Source organism: Nannospalax galili, unplaced genomic scaffold, assembly GCF_000622305.1.
Source record: "Nannospalax galili isolate Female #2095 unplaced genomic scaffold, S.galili_v1.0 scaffold433, whole genome shotgun sequence".
Classification (NCBI taxonomy): Eukaryota; Metazoa; Chordata; class Mammalia; order Rodentia; family Spalacidae; genus Nannospalax; species Nannospalax galili.
In genome coordinates, this window is record NW_008338715.1 from 415485 (window position 1) to 420731 (window position 5247).

Sequence of the window (5247 nt, forward strand, 5' to 3'; positions counted from 1 at the left end):
AACTGGATCAAGAATGAAACTGTACAGTTTGCATTTTTAAATAAAAATATAAAATGTAATTTTGAAGTTCTTAATTATAGGAATTTTTGTCATATTTTACAGAATATTTCCACATATTAGTATCATGGAAATCTATAAAAGTGATATTTCATCACTTCTGTGGTATGTCTACCTCATTTCAGCTTCAAATAGAAGTACAGCATGGCAACTGTGTATACCAGGATGAAATATCTGAGCGTGAAAACAAGCTCACTTGTGTAGGGACTTTGTTTATCCTTTTGACCCCATATGTAAGTCTATAGGTTGTTAGCTAAACCATACTGTATAATGGGAAACATCTAATACATGCATGTACAATTGGACCCACTGAGCAATATGATTCTGGTTTGACTTTCACATTCTTCCTCTGCACATGTTAGACAATACCAATCTGTATAAAAATAGTATAGGCAAAGTAGGAGCAAAGCAGAGCCATGCTTATATGTTTGCTTTATTTTCTTCCCCAGAGATAATGAATAGAGTCCATTGACATGAGAGAAGGTACATGGGAGCCATTCATATATACTCTAGATGGTAAGGCTGGCTATCCCCAGCAAGGAAGCACTAACTTTTCAAAGAAGATATGGATAGAGTTATGTTAGAATTACAAAAAGAAACCATAATGTTTTCATTGGCAGTTCTGAAGATAAATTGCAATCTGGTTTGTTTTACCACCTGTTCATCCAGTTTTAAAATATAAAACATTCATTTTTATTTATATATAATTTTATTCATTTCCTCTTTTAGCATCTATCTCCTTCCTTTCTATATGAAATAGCTAAAAAGTTTGTCTTTATGCATTAGATAGGGAAAACATATCTACTTTCAGACAAATCTAATTTTTAGGTGGCATGTTTACATGACAATATAAATATCCACAGTTAAAAGAATCAGAGGGGTTTCTCCACTTCAAAATAAAAGTCACTGTAATCTCTTAGGGGGAATTCAATCTTGTTTCCTTTTTATGAATGCTTTAATCTCATCCTAAAATGATTTTATTTTACCTACCTACTTCATAAAGAGGATGGACCATTGTATTCTATGAACAGAGTAAAGGTGCTATTAAAAATATAGATAGACATCATTTTCATTTTTATAATGAAGCATTTTGAAAAAAATACGTTAAAAGTTAGTACCCTTCATGGAAAGATTTTCATTGTAATCTGAAATTTAGAGTATTTTATTTAATAAAATTAGAAATTATTTGTGCTTCAAATTTAAAACATGCAGTTAAATTTTTTGACTTATTTGAGGGTTTGAAGAGATGGCTTGTGATTAAGAGCACTGGCTGCTCTTCCAGAGGGCCAAGGTTCGAGTTCTAGCACCCACATGGCTAACAACCATCCATAACTCCAGTTCCTGGGATCTGACACCTTCTTCTGAACTGTACAGTATTACACAACACCAGTGCATTTACATACATGTAGGCAACACACTCATATACATAAAACTTTTTTTTAAAAGAAATTACTTATTTGAGAAAAATCATGAGATTAAGGGTGGGGGAATTACATATTTAAAATGGCATGCCTAAAGCCAGGCGTGTGGCCTGTAGTCCCAGGACTCAGGACTCAGAGGCAGGTGGATCTCTGTGAGTTCAAGGCCATTCTGCTCTACACCATTACATAGTGAGTTCCAGGCCTGCCGGGGCTACAGGGAGACCTGTTTCAAAAAAAAAAAAACAAAAATAAAAAATTAAAATAAAGTGTCATACCTAGTGATTAGCACCAAATATGTTAAGACTAATGATTATAGGTAAGTTATATTAAAATTCCCTATCTGCATCTGGACTGGGTCCCATGTTTTATTCAAAATTTTTCTAATGGATAAAAATTTAAATTTAATTTTTTATGTGTATGAGTTTTGTGTCCACATGTATATAAGTGCACCAGTGTTGTACAGTACCCAAGGAGGTCAGAAAAGGGAATGGGATCCCCTGGAAATGGACTTGTGGACCATTGTTAGCTGTCATGTGGGTGCTGGGATTCAAACCCTGGTATTCTGCAAGAGTAGCCAACCACTGAGCCATCATGAGCCAAGGTTCTCTGTACTCAGAAATAAACACATAACGGATGACTCTGCCAGGCTCTAATGAATAGTACCAAACCATTGATTATAGAGATGACTCTGGTTAAACTAAATGGATCACAAAACAAAACAAAAAGTCATTAATCTGGTAAAGGGACTAGTATGGATGATGGAGACTGATCAGGTAGGGAGGGAGAGAAGAAAGGAGGAGAAAGAATAATCAGAATTCATTATATACATGCATAAAATCATCAGCAAAATTAATCCATAAGAAGGCGAAGAATGGAATGTGAACATGAAAAGAAATTCAATCAACTTTTTGGTTTTCTGCGTATAAGTTGACTCACATTGGAATGCTATTTGTGTGCCATGATTGCTAATCAAGTGAAGCTTCTGGTAAATGTAGGTTTACATGCTCCCACATTGCCCACTTGCTATGTCCATTGTTCTTAGTGAAGAAGAAAGGATAAAGATTAGGGGCAAATGGTGAAAGAACTGTTGACATATTAACACTTAATGCATGTTCATTGAAGCTGTGGTCCTGACAGGTCCATGTTAGAGCAAAGAACAGAGACAGCTCAGATCCACATCTTCCTTTTATCTCTTGCCTTCTTTGTGGGTCTTTTCCAGATGTCAAGAATAAAGCAGGGGAAAAGATTAAAAACAGGCATGACATTTTCTCTTGTAATGCTGATATTTAAAAAAATAACATATCCAAAGGCATCCTGGGTTAGAAAGAAATATTCTGAAAAAAAAAAAAAACCAGTCAGTTTCTAAGTGTCTATACTAAGAATATTGGAACTGATTTTCTTCATTTGCAAAATATCATTGAGTGTTGGATATAGTTTGCTGCACGGTAAACATTCACAGTTTTTGCAAAGCCATCTCCTTGGAAAAGGATAAATTGTCCACAGTGGGATGACTATTTTGAAATCCCTGGTATGAAGTATGATTTCTTTTATCTCATGTTGAGTACTTTTATCTGTCAAGCAATGTGCTAATTGGAGATACTTAATACATAACACATAATTATTCTCATCCTAGAGCTCATTATTAATGTTGGAACAAGACAAAAAATCAAAATATTTTTTATTAAAATGAAATAAGAATTAATAGATTAGTTAGCAATTCCATACAAAAAGGTGAAAAGTGAAGATGATTTTACTTCCTTGCTTGTTTTCCAAGCTGTTATGCTAGTGAGAGTGGAAGGTAGACTTTTATGATTCCTCCCAGCATGCTCGTTCCCTACCCAGTTGGCTCATGTTTTCTCATGGGGTTTGAATCAAATGATATTTTAAGTGGTGCTTGAAGGAATTTTTACACATAAAAATAATGTAAAAACAGGGAAATTATCTAGTTGGTCTTGACTTCATGGTACAAACTCTTTGAAACTAGGGAGTTTTCTCTGGGCAAAGAACTATGCCCTTGCTGATATGAATAAAAGTTCCTAGGGTAAAACCCTGTGTCTAAACTGAACCTTCTGCAAGGTTGGCAACTAATTAGAATGTCAATGATTGTTGAGAACTTGATGTCGCAGGGCCAGAGCCTATTTACATTTTGTCCTGAAATAGCCATACCTTGTCCACCCCTGTGTCGGACCAACATTCTGTAACTAACAAATGAAAATCTTTGAGAATGTATTAAAATAGAAGACAACAAGCTTCCACAAATCCAAGGGCTAAGAATGCTGTCAGGTAGCATCTAACGGCTATAGCAAAATTTTCTCAGCTTTACCATAGCCTGCATCTCTCGTGTCTCAATGCATTTGAAATGTGTCTTGATTATGGCTTTCTTGATGTTGTTCTTTACTATAAAAGCATCATGAAACTTTACCAAGGTAGAACATGGAATTTGTGGTGACCTAAATCTTTGTTCCAGGCATGGTCAATCATATTGGCTCCAGAATAAACTGCTTTTTCTCTCTCTTAAGGTGAGAGATGTGATTTTATGTTGACACTTGCCTGAGAGTAAACTAACATTCATGTTGTGATTTCAAAGCAGGGAGCTAAAGGTGACTTCAAGCTGCTGAGTATGGTTCCCACTTACTAAGGTGTAGGAAGGTAGAAACATCAAATCTTCAAGGAATGGTTATTCTACTGAAATCCATGAGGGATCAGAAACCTGGAAAAATCTCTCCAGCAACAGATCAATATTCTTGAAAAATATTTTAATTTAATCCTGATAACATCCTGAGCAGAGATACTGGTCAGGACACAGTCCCCATGAAAGCTGTGAGGCAACATATGTTCAGTGCTAACTATCTTGCAATTAGTTACTCATCAGTAGATAATAAATGCAATTAAGTGTCAAGGAATAGTACTTGGGAAAATATGTAGTTCACAGACATTCCAATTTTCTTGAGGTAAAACAAGAACTTATCTATCAAAACAAAGTAATTGAAATTTTGCAGCATAACATAAACAATAAAATGTATACCATTTATACAATGTATACAATCACTTCTCGGCCTTTTGGATAGATCAAGTGTAGTATCTGTTCTTATCAGTGTAATATAAAACATATCTTTGCATATGTCATTGTTATATAGATTTTTCAAATGATAAAAAGCAGGTAAAATGCATTTCTTCCTATTTTAATCAATTACTTATTTAACTTTTAACCTGCTCAGTACATATATATATATATATAGACATGGGGTAGTTCACTGTGGCATGAGATCCTCTTAGTGGTCACACTCCTGAAGAAAAGTAATCTTCCCACAGAAGTCATCAACTTCTAATTGTTCCTCAGCTAGGGGTAGGACCTCAGGAGCCCTTTCTACTAAGTGTCAGAATTTTAACTGTCTTGGTCTTGTGTAGGTAATCATACCTGCTGTGATTTCATGTGTACAACTGCCATGTCATGTCCAGAGGACACTATTTCACTGCACTTCTCCCCATTCTCTAGCTCTTAATTTTTTTCTGATGACTCTTCTATGATGTTCCTTGAGCATGGGTGTGGGGAGAAGGTGGTTATCAATGTCCCATCTGTGGCTGAGCACTCGCAGTTACTTATTCTCAGCACACTGAACAATAATTCATCTTGAACTACTATCTTCTACAATAAAAAGCTTCTCTGACTAAGGTTGGGAGCAGTACAAATCAATGAATATAAGCATAATTATTTAGAAAACAATTTGATGTGACTATTTAGAAAGCCAAGATCACTAGTTTCTCTCTG

The 5247-nt window shown here is 35.2% G+C and overlaps 1 pseudogene; it reads left to right on the forward strand.

The window, feature by feature from the left end:
- The first annotated feature begins 4522 nt into the window (after positions 1 to 4522).
- On the forward strand, positions 4523 to 4649 carry LOC115070433 (annotated as a pseudogene).
- Positions 4650 to 5247: the final 598 nt, after the last annotated feature.